This window comes from Nyctibius grandis, chromosome 1 (assembly GCF_013368605.1).
Source record: "Nyctibius grandis isolate bNycGra1 chromosome 1, bNycGra1.pri, whole genome shotgun sequence".
NCBI classification, from domain to species: Eukaryota; Metazoa; Chordata; class Aves; order Nyctibiiformes; family Nyctibiidae; genus Nyctibius; species Nyctibius grandis.
The window spans coordinates 80,098,271-80,113,304 of NC_090658.1; the positions used below are offsets into that span (position 1 = coordinate 80,098,271).

At 46.0% G+C, this 15,034-nt stretch overlaps 1 protein-coding gene across 2 annotated transcripts in view; it reads right to left on the reverse strand.

Moving 5' to 3' along the window:
• Positions 1–2,909: 2,909 nt before the first annotated feature.
• SOBP (sine oculis binding protein homolog) overlaps positions 2,910–15,034 on the reverse strand; it is a 122,822-nt gene continuing 110,697 nt past the window's right edge. For both annotated transcript variants that reach the window (XM_068398150.1, XM_068398140.1), the window contains one exon: positions 2,910–4,832. The gene's annotated coding sequence lies outside the window, so the exon portion shown is untranslated. The remainder of the gene's footprint in view (positions 4,833–15,034) is intronic.

Consider the following 15,034-nt stretch of genomic DNA (forward strand, 5'->3'; position numbering starts at 1 on the left):
TTGTAAGGAAAGGTCCCGGTCAGTGCACCTGGCTGCCTCTCTGTGTCTCTGTGTCTCTATGTCCTTGGAAAACTATGTCAGTAGAGCAGTGGGTGAAGTGGCTGGGACACTCATCTGCTCCAGTAGACAGGTGATGCTTTAGACACCAGGGAACATCTTCAAGAAAAGAGACTGCCAGCAGCCTAAGCTATTTTTTTTTTTTTTTTTTTTTTTTTTGCCTCGTGGCTTGGTCAGTTCCTCACAGTGTCACAGAAGTTCAAGTCCCAACAGGTCTTGACTGGCCAATGTGACAGGCTGGGGAGCACCTCTTCATCAGAGACCACTTCTCCCTTGGAGGTGCTGCAGTGTCCTGCAGCCAATATCCATTGTGTCTCTGAGGGACCATGCTCCCACCGTTGCTGGAAGAAAACCACCAGGAGCTGCTGTTCAGATGCATTTTTCACAGCTCTGTGTGTTTTGCTGGTGCATCCTGTGCTTTGTAGAAAGTATCCTAGGTTTGCTCAAGGTAGCATTGCATTTCTGCTCAATAATGACAAGTAGAATGTGTGCAAGCCTACGTAAAGCTGTTCTACCCATTTCAAGACATTTGAGCAGTTATGTTCAATACGAAGCAGGTTCAACTCAATTCCCAACTCTCTTTCTCTCTCTCTGCTGCACCCATGCATTTGGATACTGCCCAAGTACCACCTTCCCTAACTCACAGATCCCAAACATCAGCTCAGCTTTGGGTGGGAGTGGAAGGCAAAGCAACTTAAGGGGCCATTTCTTTTCTGAGTTATACCTCTGTAAATCCAGAGCGATTCCAGGGGAATCAACCTGTACCAGCATCGGCAAATTTGTTCTTAGTTTGAGCACAGAATGTTTGTCACAGTTGTTATTAAACGATGCTTTTACATATTCCAGGCCTATTTTTAAAACAAAGGCAATGAAGTTAGGGCATCCAGTTCTATATATGGACACTCCAAATGGCACTGAAATGCCTCATGCATGTGTTTGGCTGAGTGTTGATTTGGGTGTCCAAATATGGACCTCAGAATGGGATATCTCACTTGGATAAGCATCCTTGCAAATTTGGCCTGCAGCACTTATTTGAACAAAGCAAATTTATTTCTATCATTTAGCAGAGAAAAGGCATGAAATGTTTTCATTTTGAGGGACCTTCTTATTCACAGAAATATATTCACTCAAATAGTGACATGTGTAGTAGTTCTGAAAAAAGTAAAGCCCTCAAAATCATCTAAGACAACACAGGAGGTAATTAATGCTGAGTGTTTGCAGCACGCAGACCCCCTCTTACTGCAAGGGCAAAATTCTCGCTTCTGCTGGCAGAATTCAGTGCCAGCAGAAGGACCCGTGCGGCTTGATCACAGCAAACTCCCCTTCTGCCCCAGCAGTGCGAAGGGATGCACGCTGGGCCGGCTGCTTAGAGACCCCAGGCAAAGCTGCCTCTCTCTGCTCGTGAAGACAGTCTCTGCATCTCAGAACTGCACGTGTGCAAGAGCTGGAGTGATTGCTATTGCACGTAGGAACCTTCCCCTGTATCTCCCAGTGCATCAGGGTTTTCTTTGGCTCCTTGATGGTGAGTTCTCCAGGAAAGAGCTTGGCTTGACTAGTAGGTCTTAGCGCGTAATAAATAATGTCAGCAGCGAGCGAGCAGCGTTCTGTAAGCCTTTGCTGGGTTCCCGTTAATTGCGAAGGACCTTCATACATCCTTTGTGTAATTCCACTCATTTTGTTGGCATCGTACAAAGGATGGATTTGGCCTCAAAAATAAAGCAGGTTTCTTTTGCATAATGTATCTTACCATTTGGTCTACATTTTGCTGAAGGTTTATGTGTACTTGGAGATTTCTCCCCAGATATGCAGCTGTAGATATTTCTAAAATTGCAAACAATGAACTGATTCAACTGTCCAAAGCAGTCATTCAGATTCTGAATTTTGGGGTAAGTTGTTAAGAAAGTGTAAGGTGGTCACATTTTCGGGAAAGCTAAGGTAAGTTTGTCATCGTCGCAAATGCATGAAGCCAGCTCCAGCCTAGATCGCTTTCCCTACCTCTGCTGTCCTGATGATTTTTGACAAGCTGATTCCATTTCTGGAAAAAAGCAGTTCACGAGAGAGAAAGATTTCTCTAAAGAGTCTGTTGTTTTTCAGAAGAGTGAAAATGTGTGCTAACAATTCTGGACCACTGACAAAAGCAAAATCAATACACACGGCCTTCATTTTACAGCCAAGTTCAGATGAATAAATAGAGATGCAGCAAGCTGTTTACTACGGAGACAAGCTTTGCTCTTCGTGCCCTTCCAAGCAGGCACGCTTATGCTGTTGTTGTTTGCCTTACATGGCTGGTTAATGGAATCAGTCAAATAGTTCCAGAGCTCACTGGACATTTCAAACCCCTCCATCATCAGTGCTGGCCGTGCTGGCCAAGAGCTGGGAAGCAAACGCTATCACGCGAGATAGCTCAGGGCCTGCAAATATGCTGCTCTTGCAGAGTTTTTGGGGCATTTGGGGGGAGCCTGGTGCTTTGAAGAACCTAGGCTTGATTTCAGGGGGAGTTCATGCATAGAAAACCCACATCCTTACAAAAGGACAGGCACAACATGCTCGGTACACACCCCCAAATGAAGCATGAGCAAACTGCTCTCTTTAAGATCAGGACCTAACTCTGCACTGTCCTAACTGCGGACTTTCCCCCCTCCATGCCTTAAACACTGCAGAAACTGAGAGGTGGTGAGGGAGGAGTGAAAATGGAAGGGACCTAGACACAGCCTCCAAGAACACTTATACATATTTTTCCAAGACTTCAGACTGAGTTTTCTTTGATTTGTGACCAGGCAGGTAGAGGAATGAATAACCACATGCACAAAAAGGAAAAAAAAAATAATAAAACAACAGCACATTTAAGTGCATTTTTTTTTCTTGGAGATTTATTTTGTTTTAATAAATCTGACACCAGTCAGGGAGAGAGAAAAGCATTGCAAGCCCAAAAGGAAAGCAGAGCACACTGAGGGTGCTGCAGATTCTTGCTCTCTTGAAGATGTTTCATCAGTATGTCTTTGAGCTCTCTCCCCAGACTCTGGAGTTGTTGGATTCCCCCCTTTTTTTTTTTTTTTGTGTTTTTTTTTTTTTTAAAAAGCGAGCTTACTCGCCCGGTGTGTTTCCCAAGCTTTCACAGCTCTAATAAATAAGGAGCACCTGTAAAACAGTAGCTTGACTTAAGTGAATCTGTACAAAGGAAAATATAGAAATACAGTATATACATAGTGCTCATAGTGCACCATCACTACAAGGCTCTGGTTCAACTGACTCTGCTTCCCTGCTCCCAACACCGCTGACACTGCCAGAGACACTGCTCCTGCACACTGCTCCTCACTTCCCCGCAGCAGCCTTATAGAAAAGGTGTACTCTGAACACTCGAGAGTGAACAATTGCTTTATTCGAGTTAGTAAACAGTTACACTGAATCACAAGGTGATCTGAACTTTTTTTTTGAATTTTTTGTTTTTGATTTTTTTTTGTGGGGTTTTTGTGGGGGTTTTTTGTTTTTTTTTTTTCCTTTTCTTTTTTTTTTTTTTTTTGTACTTGTCAGAATGGGATACTCCACGACTCTCTTACCAATTCAGTGCCAGTATAACATGCTCTAGTGTACTTTTGGACTCTTGGCTACAACTGTACAAGTGCACACAAGTAAATTCTACCCTGTTATCCTCCACCCACTGATTGAGGATCGAATTGCACATTTCTCTTAACCATGACAGAAGAAAGCAAACAGTGAAACAGAATCATGGGGGATCTTTCTCACTTTACTCTTGTTTTCATTGGTTTGTCCATACCATTCTAATTATCATGAAAGGGCTATGCATATGGAGAGATTGTCTCACTGCCTTCCTGGATCACTGAAAACCATCAGGGTTGAAATTTCATCCAAGTCTTTCATGACGCCCAGCAAATATTCCCCTCAGATTATTTTACACCTTGAGGGAATTTTGGTCTTTAGTTCAACACTCTTGCTCTGTTCCCAAATGGGGCGCTATTTAGGGGAATTTAAAGAGAAAGCTGAGAAGAATAAACATTTACTGAGTTCTCTTGGCATTCAGTCTCTGAAAAACCACAGTATAAACTATTCATGCTGCTTCTTACATCTGTCAAATCAAAAATTAAAAGCCATAAAAGTGTAACACTGAAAATATGGCATTAGAAAGGATAAAGGTGGCCTTTGTAAAAATAACAAGGAAAGTATATTAGCCAATAAAATATTCTAACTCTTCATTTAAAAGTGCATCATGGGTAGGACAGAGATGACTCTGAAGCGTTGCTACTCCAGTATTACCCCTTTCCCCCATCAAAACTTGAATAGGTCCAAAACCATACAATGCAAATCACGATTCTTAGTGTAGCAGCAAAACCACAGCAGTTTTTCGAAGGAAAAAAAAAAAATAAAAAAAAAATCCGTATCATTGTCCAGTCTCAAATATCTGAACTTTGAAGTCAGAGAGGGAAAAGTACCTACGTTGGTCCGTGTGGTTTTTGAAACCAGGGTGAAAAATCCCGCCCAGCAAGAAACCAAGAGGAAAAAGCGTTCCTTGGAGGAGAAAAGGGGTGGTCGCAGGAATGCTGAGCACACTGTGTGGGTCCATGATGTGCTGTCTTCTGGGTCAAAGGCACCCGTGGGACCGAGGCTTCCTCGGAGGGGCTTCGTGACAGGAAGCTGCTTCCTTTGCTGGACTTTTAGCCAGAGGGGGTGGTGAGCGGACCAGCTGGTGTCATTCGGTGGAGTGACGTGGTTTGCTCTGCTCCCTTTCTCCATGCAAGGTACCCTGTCGGCAAGCATTCCTGCAAAGCAGACAAGGAGAGGTGGTCAGTGAGAGCGGTGGGAGACATTGCAGGCAGGCTGGGCACTGCCTGAGCTTGCATGTAGCCTCATGCTGGGCAGGCAGCTGGGCAGAGACCACAAGCCCACTGCTTCGGCCTCGGCTGCCCCTCATGCTGCAAGGGCCATCAGTACACACAGCCTCCGAGGTTGCTGGGAAGGAAGATGGACAAATCCCTGTGATAAAAAGCTGGAAACCGATATAATAATAGTTCATTCTCTTGGTTTCATAGAGCGCCTTTCATCCTACAAGAGCATGGGTGAATAATGATACTTCGCAATTATACAGTACCCTTCACCCCTTGATCTCAGTGTGCTTTACAGAGCTGGGATGTACCGCTTTCTGCACAGCACAGGCGGGAAAGTGGAGTCAGAGAAGGAGAAGCATTTGGACCAGGACCCCCCAGCACCTGGGATGGGGGTGGGATGGGGAACACCACCAGTGCCAGGGTTCCCCAGAGACACCTCACTGCACAGGCTGCTGCGCAGCTCCACAGGGCTGATTGGTCTCACGGAGAAAGTGGGATGGTACCCGGAGACAGCTCCACTCTCACAGAAATATGCATCTCTCACTAACAAAGCTAACTCTGTGGGTACTATCCGTGCTATGCATGCAAACTGAAGATGCCCCTCTTGGCCTTTCCTCAAATCCATAGCATACAAAGGAGAGAGGTACGCTCAACACAGCAAAACTGAACTGCAATGAGGGAGGTCGGGCTGCAGTTCCCCACAACCTCCTCGGGTCCTCTCTTGGGATGGTCTGCAACCAGTCTTGTACCACCACCATAGCAGCTACAGTGCCAGGGGGTCACAACCAGCAGAGCAAGGTGGCTGACACTGCCTAGCACGACAAACAGAATTCAAATAAAGGCATTTTAGGACCCAAAGCAGAACTAGGCATTATTCTCACTGAGGTAAACTGCTACCAAGATCTGATATTTTCAGTGTTGAACACTTACATTTCCATGGATGAAACAAAACCCTCCAGATCCTACTATAGCAGATCTCAGAATTAGGCAAAAAATTTAACTTTCCAGGTGTTCTCTTTTTCTATCCTTCCTGGTCCTCATTTCCAGGTCCATTTTTCTCCTGTTATCTGACCAGATGTACTGACTGCTTTTGTTTTCTTTCTTTTCACATTTTTTAGGACACAAAAGGGATGCATCTCAGAGGACTTCTTTAGACAATCCCCTTCTGAAGCCCACTGGTGCTTTGACTGGGTGAACAATACTGAGGCAAACACAGCTTTATTGACTGGAGGCCTTCAGAAAGCTGTATGATAGCTCCCCTGAGACAAGGTCAGCTTTGCCAGTGGTGAAGGCCAAGGTCATGAAAATCTTTGGAATCATTTTTTTTGAAAACCCAAATCACCTTCTCATCAATCTAATGCAACTAACACCACCACAGTGGTTATAAGCTCCTGATGCCTTAGTTTATCTAGGGCCTACTGGGTGATACACCATGACCTCATGTGCTTCTGCTTCCCTTGCCAGTTGACCATGTAGGCTGCCTAGCAGGGACTGTCCTCACTACACAGTGTGCTTTGGACTCGGTCTTCTTGGATGGGATCTGCTGTCCCCTAAAGATTCGGACTGAAACTCTGAAGTACTTATCGGCCTTAAAATTTTAGTGCTGGGTCACATTTTCCTTCCCAGTCTGCTCCATGATCTCCTCTTCACACTGGCTCCTCTGCAATCCCTCTTGTCACTGTGCTCGTATCCCCCTGCTTCTCAAAGCAGAGACTGGAAAGCACATTGAGTATGTTGACCAGCAAAAACTCCCAGAGCACGAAGCCCACTATATCTAGGTTAAGGAGTAACATTTGGGCTTTAGGGCAATGTGCCCAACAGGATGAGCAGCTTTGTGTGTAGAGAGCTGTGGACAAGAACTAGACTGAGAACTGAGATGTATGCACCTACTAAGTACTCCCCATAAAGTACAGGACTGCTTTCTGTCACTTTTTGGCTTGAAATCTTGCTCTGAGATTAACTAAAAAGGGAAGCAGAGAAAATAAGATCTGTAACGTCTGTATGAAACCTCAGTCTGCACTTCAGGTATTTTGCCTGCTCCTCTCTTTCCATATGTCAACGGAAACGAATTTCCATCCCTCACTAATCAACCTTAAATGGCATGGCATAGCACAGACTGATAAATGATTTGGGAGGGAAGGCATAAAGAAGTTCACTAGCTCTCTACGCTTTCTGCCTGGAGCAGTCAGCTAGCTTTTTAAGTCCTGTCTATTTTCCCCTACCACAGACAGACTCAGTGTAACAGAGTGTGCAAATTGGAGAGAAGGACCTTCCCTGTTGATTGGCTCATATGGCAGTCGTTGCATTTGGTGAATGCATCTTTGTAGCGATCAAGTGACATGATAAAAATCCATATCAGGCATAGCATGCAAAGTTTTATAAAGAAATGAGAACACACTAGTCATCACCACTTCACAGTTAAGACGTTACACACCTCGTGTCAACACCAGCGTGCATGACCAGCACAATAAAGTCAGCTATTTATATCTCCCCCCAATAACCAAATTACTTTTTAGGAGAGTGACATATGCTCTTCACTCCAGCTGAACTTGCCCTCAACACACATCAAATATTGCTGATCAGATAGAAGAATTGCATCAGCACAAAAGAAGAATTTTTTGTAAGCATAAAGCCATGGAGTTGAGCTTATGTGAGTTGCACTGAGGTGAGGACACTGGGTTTTGCCTGCTTTCCAAAGCTAAGCAGGTCTGGGCTGATCCTGGGATGGAAGACCACCCAGAAGTCAGAGGTGGGCTGTAGTTCCAACCCCAGGAGGCAGCATGGAAAAGATGATGGAAAGAGAACAAGTAGGAAGGCTCATTTCTGCCCTACTGTCAATGCAGGGGGCAAAAGGAGAATAACTCAACTGTATGATAACCCAGCTCAAGCAGGTAACTTGGAGGTTCACCTATGCGGGCTCAGACAGAGACGCAGTGCTCCCCTGAACAGTAGGTGAGAGCCACACTGGTGCCCTCTGTGGCTGTTAGTTGTAATCTGAGCAATGGGCAGCTATGAAACAGGCTGCACCAACACAGAGTTTCCTCTTTGGTTTATGCCCTAACACGTGAGGATTTAAATCCTCGCTCAAAACAACAGAGTTAGAGCTTGGCAGCACAGTTTGGCAAGTAGGGCAAAGCCTCCCCAGCAAGCTTCCCTCCTCCCGTTCTGCAGCTTGCCAGCTCTTTCCAGGTGCTGCTGCAGACCTACAGCCCTTCGCAGCCCTTGGGACTGGTGCAGTGGGAAGCTTGGCCCTGCTTGGTAGAACCAATTGCTAGAAGTGCTCCTCGCTCCACTCCCCCTCCATGCCTCCATGCCAAGGAGCTGGGTAGCTCGGCTGAGGGGGCAGTTCCTTCTCCTGCTCCCTCATACCCAAGCACTGATCCCTGTGTGCCCGCTCCCAGCGCTGCCCCACGAGCCGAGTGTCGCCAGAAATAGCTGCTTCTACACAGTGCCCTCCCCGGTCACGTCCTACCTCCTCAGAGGGGCCATGTCATTGACATGGCTTTGGACACACATGTGCATGCAGACACACGCAGTTTTTTCCATGGTTGCATCCCTCTCATTCTGTGCTCCATTGAACATTTCTGTCTCCAGATTCACATCTTGTTGTTCAGAAAAAAATTAGACACTGGGTGGGGAGGGCTGAGGCAACCGTTGATGTGGGCTGGCATGGCAGAGTTTCCATCATTTAGCACAGCACTTAATTCACATGGACAATGAATGCTGATGTGCTAAAAGAGGCCTAGTTCATCTGGGACATGCATGGCCCTAGAGTAAAGGCACTGCAATTATTTTCTCAGGGAAACTGCTCTGAAGATAAACCACAAGAGTGCAGCTAAAGTCAGCATGGGAGCAAACTCAGCCCTGGCAACACTCTGGAATAATCTGTTACTTGTAATAGTTCTGTAATTTATTTTGGGTTTGTGTTTTTTTTTTTTCAGTTCTTAAAGCAGTTCAAGCTTCTTCATTAAAACCCTCCCCTTTGAATACTTGATGATTTATCTTTCCATAAGCTAACTGAAGGTATGCCACATTGCAAGAGTCAGGGGAGGCCTTTAGCATGAATGGGATAACAAGTAGGGTCCTTACGCACCATCCCTTGATTTCAAAGGTGGTGTTTTCTTTCTGCTCTGGTCTTGTAACGTATGGATCCTTCTCAACTTTGGGTCAGATATGCAACTCAGTCTCTTCCACCTACTGAAATGCGAGCTTTGATCTGAGCAGACGTTGTGACTTCAAGCAATGTATTGGGGAAGAGGCTTGGGATTTGCCCTCTTTTTATGAAGAAGTGGTAGGGACAGCTTAGTCACCCCCAGCTCTGTGACTGAATTGTTGCAGGGACGCACCAGACACCGTGCTTGCAACAATATCCAGTCACCTTGTAGTCAGGGAAGGACCTTGAGGGAGAAACGTGAACTGGAAAGCAGAAGGTCTTTTGTATGCTGACTCCTGCTTCTCCGCATCTACTCCTAGAAAAGCCTTTGGGAAATGTCACCAGTTTACATCTATGTTCGGACCATTTAGTACCATCTCTCACTAAACTCATTCAATGTATGTTAAACTGAACCCTGAAACTAGCTAGTGAAGTTAGGAACAGGGATGTACTTCACCACGCCCTTGTTATGTAGCAAGGACATGGAGGAAATACAGTTCCAGGCTCTCCTTCGAGCTCCTGCATGGCCCAAGGGAAAATCTGCTCTTCAAAGGAGGGAGCAAAGGAATCATCACTGTGGAACAGACCCTGAGAGTCACCAAGAAGATATGAGCTCTGCACTCCTGTATTTACCAGGCAGCCGGTTCACTGAAGAGAAATGAGACAGAAATGAAGCTCTCTACCCTATTCAAATTTGGTGACAATTGTTCAAAACCCGACTATCTAGCAGCAGCGTCTGCTCTTGACTGCTTTGTTCCAGCCCCAGGCTCCACGGTAGAGATACAGCATAAGGAAAAGGGAAAAGTAGCCTCTTCCTTCTGTTATACATTTCCGTAAAGACAGTGCTCCCCCTAAAATAGGAGTACAGTCTTGGCCTGGGTAAGCATGCAGCTCTTCTTCATAGACAGTGGAAACAGGAGTCCCTAAATTCATCAGAGCAGCCACGTACTACGGGAGAATGGCCTGGGGTGCTGTAAATCCTCCCCTGTACCACAAAGCAGCAATGCAACTTCACTGTGCAACATGCTCTGCACAGACCCAGGGGATACGGCACCTCCTCTCCCCTTCAGGTTCGGATGCTCCTGGGCAAAACAGCTGCCACCAGGAACACATGCCACAGCATTTTAAATTTCCATTTCCTTATGTTCCCATCACTGTTAAGCTTTTCGTGAAAGCAGCTCCCTGCCGAATCGCACTTTCTCCTTCCCTCTCCTTGTGGTACAGGGAGAGGAGAGGCAGGGGCTCACAAACTTTAACCCAGAGGGACCAGTGTCCTTGTTCTCCTTCCCATGCCCAGGGGTGCTCCAGAGCACACACTGCATTAGGTGCTCTGAAACACATCTAGGAAGAGGCTCTCTCTAGGAAGGCAGGAGACCAGTCTTGGTAGGCAAAGATGAACATTTGGCCTCAGTTCCCCAGATTTCAGCATCAGTGCTGCTGTCAGGTTTCTCTGCCATTGTCATCCTTCCTTCTCCAGCTATACTACTTTCTACTTTTCAAAGCAGTAATCTCCTCAGAACCTCTCTAAATATTCTCTTCATATAATTTTTCACTATTTCAAAGAAGTTTCTCATGGTTTAACCTTTTATAGAACAATTGCTCAGCACGTTCATGAAACTCCCCTTCACTTTCATCAGAACTAAAGACAAAACCATTGTTAACCAGTCCCTCCTGCCCAGCCCCATGGCACCATCCTTCTCCAGGCTTTCACTGACAGGGGGTCTCTGCTTTATATTTTGGGGCATTTTGAGGTATGTACGCAAATCATGCAAAGAGGAAAATGACATCATGGTTCTGGACTTCTCATCTCCAACATGGATTCATGAAAGGCAGGTCCTGCTCGACCAACCTGGTCTCCTTCTATGACCAAGTGACCCGCTTAGTAGATGAGGGCAGGGCTGTGGACGTAGTCTATCTAGACTTCAGTAAGGCATTCGACACTGTCTCCCACAGCATCCTCCTGGACAAACTGGCTGCCCGGGGCTTGGATGGGTGGACTCTTAAATGGGTTAAAAACTGGCTGGATGGCCGAGCCCAGAGAGTGGTGGTGAATGGGGCAAAGTCCAACTGGCGGCCGGTCACTAGCGATGTTCCCCAGGGCTCAGTTCTGGGGCCGGTGCTGTTCAATATCTTTATAGATGATCTAGACGTAGGGATTGAGTGCACCCTCAGCAAATTTGCAGATGACACCAAGCTGGGTGGCAGTGTCGATCTGCTGGAGGGTAGGAAGGCCCTACAGAGGGATTTGGACAGGTTAGATAGATGGGCCGAGACCAACGGCATGAGGTTCAACAAGAACAAGTGTCGGGTCTTACACTTTGGCCACAACAACCCCATGCAGCTCTACAGGCTGGGGGAAGAGTGGTTAGAAAGTGGCCCGGTGGAAAGAGACCTGGGGGTGCTGATCGACAGCCGGCTAAACATGAGCCAGCAGTGTGCCCAGGTGGCCAAGAAGGCCAATGGCATCCTGGCCTCTGTTAGGAATAGTGTAGCCAGCCGGTCTAGGGAAGTGATCGTCCCTCCGTACTCGGCACTGGTGAGGCCGCATCTTGAGTACTGTGTTCAGTTCTGGGCCCCGCACTTCAAGAAAGATGTTGAGGTGTTGGAGCGAGTCCAGAGGAGGGCGACCAAGCTGGTGAAGGGTCTGGAGGGTCTGACCTATGAGGAACGGCTGAGGGAGCTGGGGTTGTTTAGCCTGGAGAAGAGGAGGCTCCGAGGTGACCGTATTACAGTCTACAACTACCTGAAGGGAGGTTGTAGTGAAGTGGGAGTTGGCCTCTTCTCCCGGGCAACTAGCGATAGGACAAGAGGACACAACCTCAAGCTTCGCCAGGGGAGGTTCAGGTTGGATATTAGGAAGAATTTCTTTTCAGAAAGGGTTATTAGACATTGGAACGGGCTGCCCAGGGAGGTGGTGGAGTCACCATCTCTGGATGTGTTTAAGAAAAGACTGGACATGGCACTTAGTGCCATGGTCTAGTTGACAGGGTGGTGTAGGGGCAACGGTTGGACTCGATCCCTGAGGTCTCTTCCAACCTGATTGATTCTGTGATTCTGTGATCTCAGCTGTAGCACCCGCTGCCTCTGGCTGTGTCCCCTATGGCAGACCACAGAGCCTGCACGGGCCAGATCCTGCTTTACACTGGGGTAACCGGGTATATCTCCACAACAACAAGGCAGCCCATCACCCTCCAGTTAGTGCAGCACCAGTGTGTTGGGCAGACCTGTGAATAGTTTTCTTTGCCCCACCAATGCTTCACGTGCAGATGTGGCAGAAGATATGATTTTCCTTCTAAAAAAAACAGCCAAATTTTCAACTAATTCTTCCATTCTGCGCTGGGATAAAGCTGAAACTTTGCAAGGATCTTTTTGCAAAAAAAAATAACAAACAGAAAAACAAAACATAAAAACCAAAACAGAAGGAAAACCAAAACCAGACAGTTTCTACTCTCCTTTCCTGAAAACAGGCAACCACTGTGATGTGATAACCCTTCTTTAAGCCTCCAATTTTGTCTGAATCAGTATAGAAACTTCAACTTGAATTTCAGCAGCCTCCTGTGGGCCCAAACCACTAGGCTTTTGGCTATTCTGAGGTGCTTCTCAATTTTCTTATCCAAGCTGATCTCTCCAGTAAAACCAGATAAACAGCCAGAAAAAGGCAGATTAACTGTGGGTAGCAGTGTGGAGGAGGACGAATGGTGAGGATGAGGGTCTTGCTGAGCAACAGCCCATATCTCCCTGTGAGAGTCCTCCTCCTCACCTGGGTCACGCCTGCGCCTGGGCCTGGCTTTTTCATCTGAAATGCTATTGTGGGCCATAAAATAATAACAACAATAATAACAATAATAATTTTTTTTTGCAGAAGCAGCTCTGAATCTTTTTAGTGAAAAGTTTCAGCATCCCATATCAGGAAGCAACCAACATTTTCCCGTTTTCCCACGAACAACCCATCCATCTGTAACCATCCAGGGCTGCATGCCTGCCATCATCCCCATGGGGTTTCTCCCTGGTTTTCACAGCCCCCATCCTGGTTCGTTTCAGTCTAAGCAAGAGCAGATGCAGACTCATCCAAAGCCAAGTGGGCATGCTAAGGCGGCCAAAATGTCAGGTAGATTATACTGTGGGGGAAGGAAGAGGAAAAACCCACCCAGAACATATAACGAGTAAGCAGATGAGACCTGGCATAGACCTCAGTGCAGTACCAGGCACCTTAGGGCATCTCCCTTATCCCCAGCACTGCTGGCCACGAAGCGACCTGCGTTGGACCCAACCATTGTTTTAGATTTTCTCTATTTCCTACCTCCTCTACCCACCCCAAGAAAACAAACAATATTTTCACCACCAAGGTAACCAGTTCAGCGATAATCGGTAAACTGCTTCATATAAAACAGAACTGGCATTTTAATTGTGCTTTGAAAGGTAGGGTCAAAATGCAAAGTGTCAGTGATCTCTTCATGTATCTTTTTTTTATACTAGTGTTCAAGCATCTCTCAACTGGAGAATTCCTGTGGGAAAGGGTTTTTATTCCCCTTCTCTTGGATAAGCAACTTAGAAGTGGCAGCACAAGTGGTTCATGAAAGCTTATAAATATTTGGAGCACAAGCAGGCAACACAAAGTTCTACATTTAACCACGTGGGCTCCAAATAAATAGCTGAAAATTGCTCTAACCATAGGTTTCAATACTCATCGGCCGATGATGGGATACAGATCTTTCCAGAGAGGTCGGAACTCAATAGTTATTTCACTCTGCACTACCCAATCCCTAAACTCTCCATTTTTAAAATTATTTTTCTTTTTTTTTTTTTTTTTAGAAATCTGTGCTTCCGTAGAAGATGATTACATTACACAGCCTGAAAGTCTGAAACAGGGACTAGAAGATGGAGTGCAGCAGAGTAGAGTGGGAGCATCCTCTCTATGAATGCAGTTCAGCCTCTTTGCCTCTAGATAATTTGTTTTGTAGGTTGGCTCGAATTTACGATAGTAATGTTTCAGAAACACTTGGAAAAGCAAGCCAGCTGCAGGGAGGATATCGTTACAAATTGAGACACATGTTGTACACGAATACCATTCTTTTTGAATACCAAAATCATGTCTGGGGAAGTAAAGCCATGCAAATGAGTCAGAGGCAGGACCTCGGTCTGTAACATGCCAAGGGCCTTCGATCTGCATTAGAGACACTGAGCGCTGAGTGCGCACAGTACGGCACAGGATCAAGCCCAGATGTTTAATTAGCTGTAATTTTCCCAGTAGAAGCAAATGTTGAATATTTGAGGGTTCTGCAAAATGTCAGAGGTTACTTGGATTCATGGCTCTCACGAGATGATCACACATGCTTCCAAACACAACCTCTGGTCCCGGGAGTGAAACGCAGCTCATTATCGAAGTAGTGTAAATAAGGTAATGATTAGTAGGCCTCAGCCATGAGGCCTCGACTGATGGAGGCACCCGGGAACATACTTAACTTGCCTGTTTTGCTCTACGAGACCTAAAAATAGACAGAGAGACACTCAGCAGGTAATCTGGAAACAAAAAGTGCTTCAGAAAAGCTTGCTTGTCACAGTCTGATGTCCTTCTGATTTCTTGCTCAAACAGCTTTGCTTCTGCTTTGCTTGAGTCTCCCACTGCTTTTTTAACAAGAACTTAATTTTATCTTAAAATCTATTCCTCACTGCTTGAATATGTCCAACTTTTCAAAACCACAGTTCTCAGAAGTGTTTTGCTCCTTTCTGACCCACTTTTCAGGTATCGCTCATAATACTGAGAAAGAGTTTATAAGCTCCTCACAGTTGTTCAGAGCTCACTGCTCCACACTGAAGTTGGCCATGGTCGTTTCAGGGTCAAGCTTCACAAAGGCTATTGGGTGCTTAGCTCCTTATCAGATTTCAGTGGCAATCAGACACACACTCTCCAGGATCTTGCCCTCTGAATGTAAAGGCAGTCATTGTCTCAGACGATGTTTTTACAAGGGTGCCTCTCTGTTTT